This window comes from Canis lupus, chromosome 15, assembly GCF_011100685.1.
Source record: "Canis lupus familiaris isolate Mischka breed German Shepherd chromosome 15, alternate assembly UU_Cfam_GSD_1.0, whole genome shotgun sequence".
Taxonomy (NCBI): domain Eukaryota; kingdom Metazoa; phylum Chordata; class Mammalia; order Carnivora; family Canidae; genus Canis; species Canis lupus.
The window spans coordinates 18,085,267-18,101,170 of NC_049236.1; the positions used below are offsets into that span (position 1 = coordinate 18,085,267).

The following is a 15,904-nucleotide window of genomic DNA, read 5'->3' on the forward strand; positions in this document are numbered from 1 at the left end:
AGAACGGACTCCGGGGGGCGGGGCGGAGTCCGGGGGGCGGGGCGGGCGGCCACGCCCACAGCCACCCCCACAGTCGGGCCGCGGCGGGTGGGTGGGGGCGCCGGACTGGGCTCCCCTGCGCCCCCCGCGGTCCCCCTGGCACCGGCGGCTGCTTCTCGAAGCCGCTCCGGGTCCCGGGGCCTCCCGAGGCACCGAGGGTCAGGGTCGCCGGTGGGGTCCCGGGGACTCCTCTGCCCCCCCACGGGTTTCACGGATACTGCAGACTCGCCTGCTGGAGCTCGCCACCCCGACCCCCCCCTTCCCACCCCCGCGCGGAGGGTCCCCAGGGCGCGGGGTCGCTCCGGGCAGGTCGCCGGCTGCACCTGCAGGACGGTGTGGGGCGCGGGCGGGGCGCGGGCGGGGCGCGGGCTGGTTCCGGGCTCTGGTCCTCGGCTTCCCCGCAGCCCTCGCCTACTTACGTTTTGGGGAGCAAGCTTTTGTTTTGTGCACAGGCATTCTGACATAGTGAGAATGTGTCTCTGGGCTTTGATTATTGATAAACCGTCAAAACGGTCTCCTGGGTTGCAACAGAACAGGCACCAGTGCACGTTGTCCTTACGGGAGCACACAGTGGACCAGGACAGCTGGATTACATGGGAGCTATGTGCACTCTGCGCTTAATTTGACATAAGACTCCCCCAAATATAAAGAGTATTAGTTGAAAAAAATCAATAAATTCGTTTGGTGTGTGTGCATTTATTTATATCTCTATATACTGATTTACCAGTCTCTAAGAGAGCTATTCCCCCAAAACATTAAGAATACCAAGATACAGAATATAAAATGTAAATGTTAAAATAACGAGTGGTCAATCCTGAACATCTAACTGTAATCTCACAGGAGTTTTGGTAGGGCGTACAAAGACGACTTTGGTAAACGTAGTTAAAATAACAGTAATCTGAACTAATGGGAATTAATCCACAGAATGAAATAGTCCAATCATGGATAAACAAGATGAATATAAAAGAAATCATACCTACACATCCTGGATACATATCAGGACACTAAAATAAAATAATAAGTCTTAGTTGGTTCTAGAGAATGAGAAGGTTTTTAACCTACCTAAGTAGAAGTTCATGTTTCACATCAGGTTTTTGTAAATACTAAGTATAAAAATGTGACATTTTCAAAAGTCTAAGGACATTTCATTTTTATCTTCATTTTATCAATTTTCATATAAAGTGAATGGTGACACAATAATCATAATCATTATCCAAATTCAACAATCTTCAGGGTTTTACTAATTTCTTTATCCCTTTGTTTTCTATTTTATTTTTATTTATTTTATTTTTTATTTAAAAAATTTTTTTTTCTATTTTCTTTTTAAAAGTAGGCTCCATACCAGATGTTGGGCTTGAACCATGATCCTGAGATCAAGAGCAGCATGCTCTACCAACTGAGCCAGACAGGGTCCCTTCTGCTATTGTCTCTTAACTGAAGTATGATAAAGCAAATCCAGATGTTATGTGTCATCACTATTTATATTTCATCATAATTCTCTAATCATATGAACCTTTATTACATAACTACAAACTTATACCTAACAAAATTAACATTCATTTTTGGGTAACATTTAATTCATATTGCATAATGAAATTTCTCTGATTTTCTCAAAATGGCATTTAAACAAGTTTTAATCTAATCAAGAGTGAAACAAACTTTACACGTATATTTTTTTAAAGATTTTATTTATTTATTCATTAGAATACACAGAGAGGAGGAAGAGAGAGAGGCGGAGAGAGAAGCAGGCTCCATGCAGGGAGCCCGACGTGGGACTCAATCTCGGGTCTTCAGGATCACGCCCTGGGCTGAAGGCAGGCGCTGAACCGCTGAGCCACCCAGGCTGACCCTTTACACGTATATTTGATTGCTTTTTCTCCAAGTCTCCTCTGTTTCAGATCAATCTCTCTCTCCATGTCTTTCTCCTCTCTCTTCTCCTTGCTAGTGAGATAAAGGAAATTAATTTAAAGAAATTAAATGACGTGCTTTGGACAATGTTGTATCTTCTTTTTTAGTCTAATGTGTTCTTTTGTTGTAATTTATACTGCTCTTTTATTTCTTGAAAATATAACCTTAACTGTTAATGCTTGATTAAGCTCAGGTTAGAATTTTCACAAAAGTACTTCAGAAACAAGCCTATGTCCTTCATGCGCTGAATGTCACCTCAAGAGCACATAATCTTTCAATTTTGAATGTTGGTGTTAGCGGGTTCACGCATGGAGAGGCTGATCCCTCCATGGTAAATTCCTTCATCAACTTATGGTTCAATGTGAGCATCATCACAGCTACATCATGATTTCCAATGTTATATTTCGTCCATAATTACTGGTTGACTTTCCTCTTCGTAGAACTTTTATTCACCAACTAGGGCTACTTGGTTATCTTAAGCAGATTTTACATACAGTAGGCAGGGATAATGCTTGATTCTTATCCATTAATTGCCAAATTCTTATCCATTAATTGCCAGATTAAATTATTTTCTTCTGAGTTATCCCCACTGGTGATCAATGAGTCGTTTTTTTCTTTCTGTACTTAAGAGATCATTGTATGTTTTTATATTCAATATATTGCAGTAAGATTTCTTTTTGGTCATCAGTTTGTTCCGTCATTGGCCAGTGGAAACTTGATGGCTCCTGAGAACTTCTGATTTGGTCCAGTAGTTTGCTCAAATTCTTGCTTTTTTGCCAGCTCTTTGTGTATGTTTCCTGCCCCAAGTATGAAATCAGCCAGTCTTCTAAGAAGCCCTAGTTCTTCTTAATCAGAATGGTTTTTAGAGACCACACTATTGCAATTATTTCATGGAGCAGCGACACTCTTTTCTCTGTCGACTATAGAAAAGGCATATTTATGTGTCTTCTCAGTGGGGGGTCAGTGCCGCGTACACAGCAGGGTTCTGAGGCCCCACCAGTGAGGCGCCTGCTGTTGATCACATTTTTTGTACCAACTTTTTAGCATGTGAGAGAAATTTAAGCAGCTGGTTTTTTATTTAAAAAACATCAAAGCGTCGGCGGTGGTGGAATTCAGACTCTCAAATCCAAGAGACTGTAGCCCAAACCCTGCGGCGTGGACCTCTCCGCACGTTACTTCACACTTACCCTCTTTGCTTATTTTCACATTTTCTAGTCTAGATGGAGAGTGGTTGAGTTGAGCCTCACCTTTTTTGAGAAAACGGTTCTTGGCACTGTAGAAACTGAAATCCCTGAAGACCAACCTGCCTCCTAGAGCCAAGCACAATCCCCGGCAAAAAAGTAGGTGCCCACTAATTTGTGGAAGACACACATACCTTGATCTACGTCACCCCCTGGGAGCGTTGGAGGGGAGGAAGAGGGGGGAAGAGAAATGTCCCCTTCCACTCACCACCCTGCACCCAAATTTCAGCTCTTTACCCCACTTGTTAGCCTGATGCCAAGAGACCTAGAAAGAGCCGCGTGGAGGCTCCAAGTAGCATTGAGTGGGGGCGCGCCTTGTGTGTGCCCCGTTGTTGCGGCCAGGACACGTTATTTTTATTTGATGAGGGGATCATAAGGGCTTGTGGAAACGGTAATGTTGTCATGCAGATGCGCCTGAGATCCCCGCAGGGAATTTAATCCCGGGCTCGGCCTCGCCGGTTCCCTGCCCTCCAGATAAGCTGGGGCAGCGCAGGCCCTGAACGCCCTCTTCAGACGGGACTTGTGGTTTTTGTGAAGTGAGAGTGCTTAAGCAGAAGAGGGAGCGCCGTACTCAAAGCCCTAGATCCACAAGTCCGCGGGGAAACGAGATTTCTCTTCATCACTCTTTTAAGGACACGGCACTTCTGCTTCTTGGGACGCCACCTTGAAATGAAGACTCCCCTCGGCCCAAAGGCGCTCTCTCCTTCACAAGGTCTCTGAAGAGACACTCTTAGGACAGGCAGCTCTTCGATGGAACTAGGGTTGCAGTAGACACCAAATTCCACCCACCCGCTCTCCGGAGCCCCCAGACCACACGCACAGGTCCAGAAGTTCTTATAGGTCAGGAGGTGAAAATGTCTAATAGGAGTTCAGATTCAGAACTGACACTTTCTCGGGCTCTTTGAGAGCACCCACGTAGGAGCAGTGAGCTCATGTCCAGATTGGTTGTCAAGGATCCCTGACTGCAGCCTCCAAGAATTGAAACACCGCCCTCCTGCCATAAGTACTGCCTCCTTGCTGACAGTCTCATTCAGGGCCTCTCCTCCCTTCTCCTTCCAGGTACAGAGGACCTGGGAGAAAGGAGAGATGCTGCATCCAGAGCAGAAATGGGGCTTGGGATTGTGGAGGCAGAAAGGGGGGCGGGGCGGCTAGAGCTATGGGTCCAATGGGGGCCGGAGGACCAAGGAGCCCCCTCGAAACTCTAATATTCACTGCAAAGGTACAGACCCAAGGGTCTGAGCCCTGTGCTCTTGCCAAAGGAGTTGTGTCTTGAAGTTCGCTCAGACTGGCTGCAAAGCTTCTGTGCTGTTCCATTTATGGGGGGGGGGGGGGAGTAAAACCAAGGAAAAAGCACTTCCTGGCCCTTCCATCAATCCTCCTATCAATCTGCATGTGACAGATTCTTCTGGGAACACACATGCCACTGGCAAGTCTTTAAAATTTGTTTCTTCCCAACCCCTAACCTCCTGGTGAACCGTCTACCGGCCAGAAAACAGGTGCTCCCTGCACTTGAGCGTCTGATCTGAAAGCGTGTACTCCCCCACCCCAGACTCAGTCTAGTGCTGCCCTATCCAAGCACCGGAGTAATTTTCATCATCTTTTGACCTCAGTTTCTGAGCTGGCAAAACTCCCACTTGGCAGCGGTGGGATTCGAACCCACGCCCCCGAAGAGACTGGAGCCTTAATCCAGCGCCTTAGACCGCTCGGCCACGCTACCACATGCCTCGGCTGCTTCTGCTTATTTGCTCTGATGGTGACTTCTTTCCTTCGCGTCCCGGGTCTGCCGCACAGACTCCTGTTCTTAAGTCCTGACCCTAAAAGCAAGTGCAGGAAGCACTCGGAGGACAGCAGGGCCCATGGCCAAAGCAGGTGTTCTCCGTAGGCTCTGAATTGCTCATCTGGCACCCAGGCCCAGGCCTTAAAGGGGAGTGTTTCCCCAAGAGACTGAGGTTCGGAACGGGACTGGGCCTCTGTGAGGGTCGGCTCTGTTTTATCCCTGCTGGCCTTCCCTCGGTCTCGCCACACATTGCTTAGGAAGCCACAGGAAGGTTCAAGCCGGCAAAGGCCACGACTCCCCAGGTTGGGGGTACCCTGACGTGTCGGATGGAGCTTGAGGACACCTGCAGGTGCTTGTCCCCTAGGGCAGGCTCTGACCCACTGACCCACCGCCCAAGGACGCCAGGGCACTCTGCAGTCCTTTTGCCAGCCGAGGCAGCGGGCAGCTCGCACGCCTGGCTCTGTGCAGTATTTCTCAAAGGAGGCGAAGCTCTTCTGTGGTTTCCCACCGCACCCGAATCACTGGAGGTGGCTTCCTGGTGCTGTCAGAGGGAGCGGGACAGCGCTGGACTTTGGGCGTCTCCCAGGTGGCCCGGACCCCGACCCTGCCTCCCCCCAGCCGGCCCAGGGGACGGGGCCCAGCTCCTGGCGACAGACTCGGCCTGGCCAGCGAACCCCAAGGCCTTCCTCCAGGGCCCACAACACCTGTGCTCCTCGTCTGCAGGAAGACGTGTCAGCTGGAAGTGACAGGAGACGGTCCCGCGGTGCCCACTGGCTCCGGTCCCTGCAGCTGCCTCCCTGGGCAGGTCGCACAACTGCGGGACACTCTGCCCCCGTTTACGAGCCTCCCTCATTTGACAGCGGGCACCGTGTCTCAAGAGGCCCCCTGGTTCGGTCCGAGCTCTGGCTGGCGCATGGCGGGCCACAGAGGAGCCCTTGTTCCCCGAGAGCGGCCAGCGGTGCAAACGGGGCTGCTCTTGATGTGAGCAGCTTGTCCACCTGCCCGGGGTGTCTAAGCTTGGGCTTCTGTAGCTCCCCAAGCGCAGCCCGCCTAGAGGAGCAGCGCCGACGCTATTCCCACAGGCTGTTCCAGTCCTTGCGAGGACATCTCACTGTCCTGCGGGTCACATCCAGCCTGTTGTCCCCGGGCCCATGCTTCGAGGCCTCGGTGGCAGTCACCAAGTGCTGCTTGGTGGCCATCAGCAGACCACAACCACCACCCGTGATTGGAAGGGACCAGATCGCAGCGAGGAGCCGCGAACAGGAAGGGCTCTTCCCTCATCCCTGTAGGTTCCTCCGTTTGCCTTTCAGCCTCGTGTTTCTCTGCGCCTCAAGGTGAACTAGGGCTCCCTGCTCCCTCCCCGCCTCCCGCACACCTGGGGCGAGCTCGGGATTGACCGTCTTAGTTTTAAGAGCAAATGCATCCCTAAAAGACAGCTGAAAATGGGCTTTCCAGGTCAAGATTGCACGGATCTTAAACGGTTCACTTACTCCCCGGAGGCTATCAATATATTTTAAAGTGTTGGTTTTTCCATGACCTTTTAGGCAGTTTATAGAAGAGCTGGGACAGAGAAGCCTCTCGAAACACCACAGCGCTCTTCCTAAAGCCTCGGCCCGGGAATCGGGAAGGCGGTCCCAGGCAGTCCTCGGGGGGAGTCTGCAGCCACTCTCAAAGCCATCTGCACCGGCAATAACCTGCCGGGTTAGGAGAGACTAGAGGTCATAGAGGGTATCGGGAAGGATGAATCCGAGGCGGTGGGGAGGGGGTGAGGAGCGTTGTAGCCGGGCCTTCCGCCCAACTCAGACCCGCAGGTGCACTCTGGAAGATCTATGCCCGTCTGGGGTGGAGGGGTGGCAAAGCCGGGGGCTTCCTCTTCGAGTGTGAGGCCCTGGGGAGGGTGAGTCGCAGTTACCTGAGCCGAGGGGTAAGTATCTGTTCCTTCTTCCTCCTACCAGTTTTGTTGATTGTGGATCAACAAAATGAAGGTCTCTCCTACAAGAACCCAATAAGAAGCTGTAACTCGGGAGTTAGTGCACCAGGCAGGGTCTAAAACGTGAAATCCAGCCCCCCACCCCAGCTGAACAACTTTAGGGAGTTGAATCCACGATATAAAAAATGACAATGTATCTGAATCCAGGGGGATTTATCCCAGAAAAGCAAAGTTGGTTTAATATTCAAAATCAATGTGATTTATTATTTTAAAAGACTAAAAAGAAAAATCATACGATCTTACTGAAAAATGCAAAGCATTTGACAAAGTCCACATTCATTCCTGACACAAACTCTCAGCAACTTAGGAAAAGAAGGAAACTTCCACAGCTTGGTAAAGGGAAGCTACGAAAAACTTCACACTTAATAATACAAGACTGTTTTCCCTGCAAGATTAGGAGCAAACATGAACATCTGCTTTCATCAGTTTTGTTCAACATTGTACTGGGGATTCTTGCCCAGTCAATACATGAAAGGCTATGTAAAACTCCTACAGAATCTACTGAAAGCTATAATAAGTGAATCTAGCAAAGTTGTTGGACACAGATAAATATTAAAATTAATTGCATATATTACCGTTTATACTATATCTACATATGTATAATTGTACCTAGCAACGAACCATCAGAAATTAAAAATTTAAAAAGTAATTCAATTTACAACAGAATCATTAAATATGAAATACTTAGGGAAAAATATGTCCAAGATTTTTTATACACACACAAATGCTGAGATAGATGAAAGAAAACCAGAATATAAGTAAAATCACTTCACATTTGTGAATGAGAAGACTCAATAGTCTTAAGATATAAATTATCCCAAAATTGATTTATAAATTCAATATAATCTTATTCAAAATAACAAGGCTAGGTTTTTATTTCTTTTTTAAGATGTGTTTTTTATTTTAAAGCTTATTTATTTTTAGTGATCTCTACAGCCAATGTGGGGCTTGAACTCACAATCTCAATGTCAAGAGTCACATGCCTTCCAACGGAGCCAGCCAGGCACCTCTGGCTTTGTTTTGTTTTTAGAAACAGACCAGCTGATTCCAAAATTCACATGAAAATTCAGACATAGCATGCTCAAAACAACTTTTAAAAGAATAATAAAGTTAGAGCAAACTCACTCTGCCTGACATCAAGATGTATAAAAGCTACTATAATCAAGACTGTAGTATCAAAAAAAAGGACTGCAGTATTGGCATTAAATATATAAAAAAACAGACCTATAGAACAGGAATACAGAGATAGAACCACACATATATTACCAATTGATGGTTGACAAAGTTTTAAAGGCAATTGAGTAGAGAAAGGTAGCCGTTTTAAATTTATTTTTATTAAGTTTTTAATTTTAATTCCAGTATAGTTAACATACAGCATTATATTAGTTTCAGGTGTACAATATAGTATTCAACAATTCTATACGTTACTGAGTGCTCATGATAAATGTACTTTAGAAATGTAGTCTTTTCAACAAAAAAAGTCAAAAAATAATTTTGATCCTTACTTCACGCCACATAAAAAAATTAACTCAAAATGGATCACAAACCAAAACTACAAAATATTTAGAATGAAATCTTTGTCACCTTGTATCAGGGAAAGATTTTTTTTTTAAGGTGCAACACCAAAAGCATGATCCATAAAAGAAAAACGTGATTAGTTGTACTTCATCAAAATTTGAAAACTTTGACCTTCAAAAGGCACTGTTGAGGAGACACACCACACAGTGGGACATATTAGTTGTACCCTGAGAACTTAAGGATGATTTTTGCCTCCTAGGGAACATTGAGAATGTCTGGAGATATTTTCAGTTGTCATAACTGGTACAGTATTACTGGTACCCAGTGGGTAAAGGCCAGTGATGCTAAAAACATCCCAAATACGCAGGGCCCTGGACTCCCACGGTTAAGAAGTATCCAGTTCAAAACTGTTGAGGTTGTTGTTGAGGTTGACTAGAGTAAGAAGCCACATTTAGGGCCCAGGCCAGTTAGGGCCCAACACCAGCCACTGACATGAGCCTGTAACTCCTTCCCGAAGCCTTGAGGAGCCCGGGTGCCTGGGTTCATATCTGTATGGAATATGCATAGGGATTTGGTGTCCATGTCTCCCAGTTACGCCCAGCGCACCCTCTGGGAACATTGCCTTAAAGCCAGAAGGCGCGAGCCCTCCTTAGGGAGTTGATCCTGGGATCCTGACCTCCAGCCCATCCAGAGACTCTGGGCGCCCGGTGGGTGGGAGTTGGGTGCTGTCCTTCGCTGGGCAGCCTGCTGCTGGAGGCCCGTCCCTGAGCTGCTGAGCAGCTACCTCCCTCAGTCTCCTGCTGGACACGTCTTGGCCGCCCCGGAGGACGGACTGACGACAGAGGGGCGAGGGTACCCCAAGAGTGCCCAGCCCAGGAGCAAGTGCAGGTACACCGTATGGGCAACCCCCTAGGGGCCGCGAGGCAGAGCCAGGGACTGCAGGGACACCTGGAGCTCAGCGTGCATCTGTCCAAGGTCGGTCCTGTGGCTCTGAGTGGGACCGCCAAGAACCGCGCCCAAGTCTCACTTCGAGGGGCCCCTCCAGGGCCTCACCTTGCCTTTTCCCTCTTCCAGGTCACGTCAAGCGTCCAAGACCCGCTCTTCTCTCCGGATTGCCCCGGGCTGCTGGCCTTCCCTTGGGAGCAGAGCAGGCATGGCGGAGCCGGAGGGAAACTGAGTCACTGGTTCAGAAGGCGCATCCCGTCAGTCTAGACGAGTGTTCGGAAAACTCAGATGCCGGGTTTTGAGATTTGGTCGAGTCCCTCCCTAGAGACGAAGGCTGTGACCACTTAGGATCAGAAGCAAAATCCTGGCAGCGGTGGGATTCGAACCCACGCCCCCGGAGGGACTGGAGCCTAAATCCAGCGCCTTAGACCGCTCGGCCACGCTACCGACGCGGCGTGGGTCCGCCTACACGAGTACATACCCGCCCTCGCCCCGGGGGGGTCCCGCCCTGAACCCCTCCCCTCGCCCGCCCGCAGGCCGCAGGCAACAGTCTCGGCAGACCACCCGCTGCGGAGGCGGGGCCCTCAGGATCTGGAGGGACGAGCGCGGGGTCAGGGGTCGCCTCAGTTTCCCCGGGCGCCCAAGACGCGCTTAAAAACGGTTTACTGCGCGGAGGCAGGGGCCGCTTCGGACCCGGATGGCGCGGGGTGAAGAAGTCGTGGGGTCTTCAGCAAGCCTGGGACGGAGCCCACCCCCCGGCCCCCCTACCCCCCGCCCGCGCGGAGCCCCCTCCGCCCCCTCCCCCTCCCCCCGGAGCTCCAGCCCCGCCCCCTCCCCCTCTCCCGGAGTCCGCCCCTCCCCCCTCCCCCAGAGCTCCCGCCCCCGCCCCACTCCCCCTCCCCCGGAGCTCCAGCCCCCCGCCCCCCTACCCCTACCCCCCAGCTCCAGCCCCCCCCACCCGCCCGCGCCGAGCCCCCTCTGCCTCCTCCCCCTCCCCCTCCCCGGAGTCCGCCCCCCTCCCCCTCCCGCGGAGCTCCAGCCCCCGCTCTCCTCCCCGGGAGTCCGCTCCTCCCCCGGAGCTCCAGCCCCGCCCCCCCCGCCCCCGCCCCCGCCCCCGGAGTCCGCCCCTCCCCCTTCCCCCTCCCCCGGAGCTCCAGCCCCCCCTCCCCCGCCCGCGCCGTGCCCCTCTTGAGAGCCGCGCCCAGGGAAGCGGGGTGCTCAGCGTGGTAGCCGCGGGAATAGATGGGAAACCTTAATAATAAGTGAGGGAGCAAAGCCTGCCAAAATAGCGAAGCCTGATGTTAAGGACCTTCACCCCATACTGGAGAATGTAGTGGCCACTTTACTCCCCTTGGGACGCCCATAGCACTTCAACCTAAGGATGCCCACCTCTGGGGACCCTGGAAGTCTCAAATGAGCCACACAGAATGGATTCCGCTGGTGCTGTCTTCCGAGGTCTCTGGCCGTGTTTATCCGTCCTGCCAGACACGACAGAATGACCGGCAAAAATGCAGGAGAAACCAGGAGGTATGCCTGCCGCCTTGCCCTCTCCTGGATCATTCGGAAAGCTCTGTATGTGCCCCAAATAATCACCCGAGGCCCCCCAGGAACCTCGCTGCTAAGGATCTTTCCCATCTGTTCGGAGACTCGAAGCCTGGGAAGCCTGAGGTCCCAGAATAATGCACCTGCAAGATACCAGCCCAAGAATAGGGCATCCCATCCACCACTGTGTGGCTTCTTTCTTGTTCGACTTTCAAAAGTAGAATATTTTGTCTCCCAATTCAAAGACTTAACATAAATCTCTGTACGACTATGGGGGTAGAGATCGTGCAAGTGTGCTCAGTATTCAGGGAAAACAACCAACTTATAAATACGGTTTATATTTACTATCTATTTCACTTGATTTTCTTTTTTTTTTTTCACTTGATTTTCTAAGTCCAAGTGTTTTGTGTTTTTTTTTTGTTGTTGTTGTTGTTGTTTTTTTTATCATAACTGCTGTATGGGCTTAGACACAGTGGAGCCCACACCCTTGGCAGTAGTGTGCGGTACCTGTACTCTCCTTTGATCCTTCGTAAGAGACCCAAGGATGTCTACCAGGATGTACATCCTACTGTCCCCCACTCTGTCAACTGATCTACCCAAAGACGCACAGTAAAATTTATGCAAAATTTCTTTAGGAATCTATTCACTTACCTCACAACCAGGTATTGGTTACTTACTATGTTGATTAAATCTTTTATGTCCTTACTTATTTTTTTGTCTACTTGTTGAACACTACTGAGAGAAGATTGTTAAAATATCCAATGATGATTGTGGAAAAAAAAGAAAAAAGAAATATCCAATGAAAAAATGATGGTGTATTTTTCTATTTCTTCTCTTAGTTCTGCCAACTTTTGCCTCTTATGTATCTCTTCTTACAATACTTCTTCTATTTTGGTTTTTTTTTATCTTCTAAAACATATCTTTTTATCCTTACATCTTATAACAAGCTGTGTTATTAGATACATAGAAGTTCAGGAATATTGTGGGATTTTTAAAAAATATCTTATTTATTTATTCATGAAAGACACAGAGAAGCAGAGACACAGGTGGAGGGAGAAGCAGGTTCCCTGCGGGGAGCCTGATGTGGGACTGGATCCCGGGTCTCCAGGATCGAACCTGAGCTGAAGGTAGACACTCAACCCCTGAGCCACCCAGGTGCCTCTATTGTGGGGGTTTTCAAGTAAAATTATTTGTTAGGGCAGTTTCAGGTTCATAGCAAAATTGAGTAGAAGGTACAAAGAGTTCCCGTATACCTCCTGCCCCTACACATGCACAGCTTCCTCCTCTATTAACATCCCACACCAGTATTTGTTATGAACCAACACTGACACATCATTCTCACCCCTAATTATGGTTTACATTAGGGACTCTTGTGGTTTCATGTGAATTTTAGGATTGTTTCTATCTGTGTAAAGAATGACATTGGGATTTTGATAGGGATTGCCTTGAGTCCGTAGATCACCTTGGGTAGTTTGGATATTTTAACAATTTGAATTCTTCTGATCCATGGACATCGAATGTCTATTTATCTGTGTCTTATTTAGTTTCCTTCATTAGTATAAGTCTTTCACTTCTTTATTTAGGTGTGTGCATATATAACATCTATAAATAACAATTTCCTGTAACTTGAAGAGTTGGTTCCCTTTTATCACAAAGAATACTTCTGTTTCCTCTTTCCTCGTGGCAGCACATCAAGTATTCGAGCATGGTGATGATGCCCCTCAAGTTTTCTCTTTTGCGTATCTAAGATCTTCAGTTTCATTAAACCCTCTCCCTCTAAGGAGCTAGCCAGCCCACGGGCCCATGGGTCTTCTGCATTCCTGGTGGTTCACCTCGGCATATGCCTGAGAGCAGAGCTTACAAAATGATCCTGATAGAAAAAAAAGGTGGACAGCCGTGAGCTGTGTAAGCAGGAAGAAATCAAAGTCAAGAGGACAATAGTGGAAGGTCTGAACAGAGGTAGCAGGAGACCAAAGTGATCTTTAGGTGACATTTAATGGGGCTATGGAAAGCAAAATAATTTAGCAATAATTCCTGGGCACTAGGCCCATGTTTGTAGGGTAGGGCTTGACTTTTCAATTCTTAAAAGATTTCCTTTAGGACACAAGCAGTCACCTTTCGCAGAAAGTCGGCTGAAACCCTTCCCCAGCCTGGTGATGGACCCAGTGGCTCAAGGATAAGCTATGCCATAAACACTGCTGTCCTCTTCTTCTGGCCGAGCTAAGGATATATGCCCCGTTTCCTTACTTTGTGTCTAGGATACTGCAAGGTTTGAATCTCCTAATAGATGGGACAGAGCAGTACTACAAAGATGTGGGATCCAAAATGGGGGTTGGGGAGCACTAATGAAATGCAGAAATGAGGTTTGGGGAGTCACTATTGCTTTTAGTAAGTGTCACAAGGTTGGATCTTAAGGAGTTGAATCCTGGCCCTCTGGTTGCCCAAAGTGAGAATCATATGTGATGTGAATCATATCATGAGCCAAAGGCCTGATCCGATGGCTTAGCGGTTTAGCGCCGCCTTCAGCCCAGGGCCTGATCCTGGAGACCCGGAATCCAGTCCCATGTGGGGCTCCCTGCATGGAGCCTGCTTCTCCCTCTGCCTGGGTCTCTGCCTCTCTCTCTCTCTAGCTGTGTCTCTATGAATAAATACATAAAATCTTAAAAAACAAAAACAAAAACAAAAAAAACCCAACCAAACAAACAAAAAAAAACCAAAGGCCTGACCGGGCACATCCTTTAAAGGACATGCTTGCCACCCATCCCGGGCTGTTTCTGGGAAGTCTTGTGATGTTCTTTGCTACACTTTTATTACTCGGATCCTTTTATTACCCAGTTTTGGTTTCCTTGCCCTCTGTTGAAAACATGAAATCTCTTGCTCAAATCCCCCAATTAAGCTCAACCGGTTTGGGACTGAAGGTCATTCTGCCCAGGCCTTACAAAATCAGACTCTGTAGAAGCTGAATCCAAGAAATCTCCCCTTAGCATCCCCTTAGTCTACTACTTGCCAAGACCTGAAAGCACCCAGAGGCAGCTCCAGTCACATCCAGTGCTGCTCAGGTCTGCAAAAAAGCCCAAAGGTGGGCGGCACTGGCCACCCTTAGCAAGACTGAATGAGGCTTCTCTCAGCGGAAAGTCTGTTTCCTTGGGCATCTGAAACCCTGCACTGGCTCAAGAAAGGAGGTCTGACATTTTCCGGAAACCTGCCCCAGCAGGGCTGAATGCACGTGCCATGTCAAACTGATTCTCCCTGGGGTTTGGTGGAGAACATTGCCTTAGAGAGTCTTATGCTCAATAGGTAACCATATGTTTACGTTCCAGTAACTTCTTTCCTTTTCTGTAAGGACACTCTGTGGGCTGGTATCTGGTATACCATTTAGTGACCATATACCTATGAGAATTGGCACCAGTTGAATTCAGACTGGTTTCCTGGAATTTACACCTAAACTGGATGAGAGCTGGAGAGCTGTTGGAGATGTTTAGTGCTTCTTTTACCAAGAATTCCAGGAAGAGAAAATTAAAAGGTTCCATGGCATTCCAGACTTCTGTGGATTGTAATCTCCCTTTTCCCCCCTCTACACATACGTCTGTATTTGTTTGCTCTCCGTCTTGAGTACTTATTAATATCCTGATATGTCCTGATCACTTTGTTATATATTTGGAGACTCAGAAGTATGAATCATATAACCTTCCCCTCCAGGGAGCTAAGAAATAAGCTGAGGACACTACACTAATGCATAGGATTTTTGAAACAAAATAAACTAGGTAGTCTATAGCTAAGTGCACTAGAATTTCCTTCCTTTTTTTCTTTGCCTTCTCATTTGTTCTTTGTGCCTTTTGTAGCATTTTAAAAAAGATGGATATAGATAGGGTACTAGGTTGGTTAGGTTGGTGGGACATGTGACTCTTGATCTCAAGGCTGCAAGTTCAAGCCCCATATTTTTTTTTAAAAGGTGGGCAAAATAAATAAATAAATAAAAATTAAAAAGGTAGGCATTTGAATAGATAGAAAACCACAATTCAGAAGAAATTCTAGAAGTTTAAAAAATAAAATTAAAATGTGCATTATCTTTTCACAATCTTTCATGTAAAATGGAGGGATATGGAAAGGAGAACAGAACAGTTTGACGTTTTCATAGACAATTGAATATATATTGAAGGGGTAGCGTCAGTTTGGATGCTTACTTCTTCTTTTTTTTTTTAAGATTTATTTATTTATGATAGAGAGAGAGAGAGAGAGAGGCAGAGACACAGGAGGAGGGAGAAGCAGGCTCCATGCCGGGAGCCCGATGTGGGGCTCGATCCCGGGACTCGATCCCGGGACTCCAGGATCTCACCCTGGGCCAAAGGCAGGTGCCAAACCGCTGAGCCACCCAGGGATCCCCCTGGATACTTACTTCTAGGTGCCACAGGTCACCTCCATTATATCTGTTCTGTTCGGTACCTTGAGAGTGGAAGTCAAGAGGAAGGATGGCAATGATAGAAATAAGTATCATGAATTTTGGAGGAGAGTAGCAGGTGAAATCTACTTGGTAAGCAGCAAAGGCATTGTGAATGAGAAGAACATTGTGATGGTCTTTCCACGATAGATAGTGTTTGACAGGTATGGTGAAAAGGGAGATCATCCTAGGTGAAGAAATAATAAGCAAACGATCACAACTGGAAAAGGTGTGAGTTCTCTTTGGGGGGTTAAAAGTGGATCAAGTTGACTGGAAAAAGATCTGTTGGCAATATACAGCTGTCATTTGATAAATGTTAATCTAAATACTAGAAGATAAAAGCTGTAAGGTAGAGCGGCACATACCGAGAGTACTTCAGCATAGTTGAGAGTCTTTCCGTTGAAAACAATTGTTGCTAAAATAAAACAAGAGGATTTCTGTGGTAATCCAAGAAAACGTCATAGGTTCCAAGAGTAAAACACACTGAGGCCTCTGGAGTGAGCCAT

At 47.9% G+C, this 15,904-nt stretch overlaps 1 long non-coding RNA gene and 2 other non-coding genes across 3 annotated transcripts; all 3 read right to left on the reverse strand.

The window, feature by feature from the left end:
* Positions 1–1,761: 1,761 nt before the first annotated feature.
* Positions 1,762–6,959, reverse strand: LOC111098886. The gene is made up of 3 exons (XR_005369922.1): positions 6,878–6,959; positions 6,503–6,659; positions 1,762–1,980 (listed from the first exon to the last, which is right to left on the reverse strand). It is a non-coding gene; the product is annotated as an uncharacterized LOC111098886 (long non-coding RNA).
* Positions 4,824–4,905, reverse strand: TRNAL-AAG. Its single transcript has one exon. It is a non-coding gene; the product is annotated as a tRNA-Leu (tRNA).
* Positions 6,960–9,783: 2,824 nt separating the features above from the next.
* On the reverse strand, positions 9,784–9,865 carry TRNAL-UAG. Its single transcript has one exon. It is a non-coding gene; the product is annotated as a tRNA-Leu (tRNA).
* Positions 9,866–15,904: the final 6,039 nt, after the last annotated feature.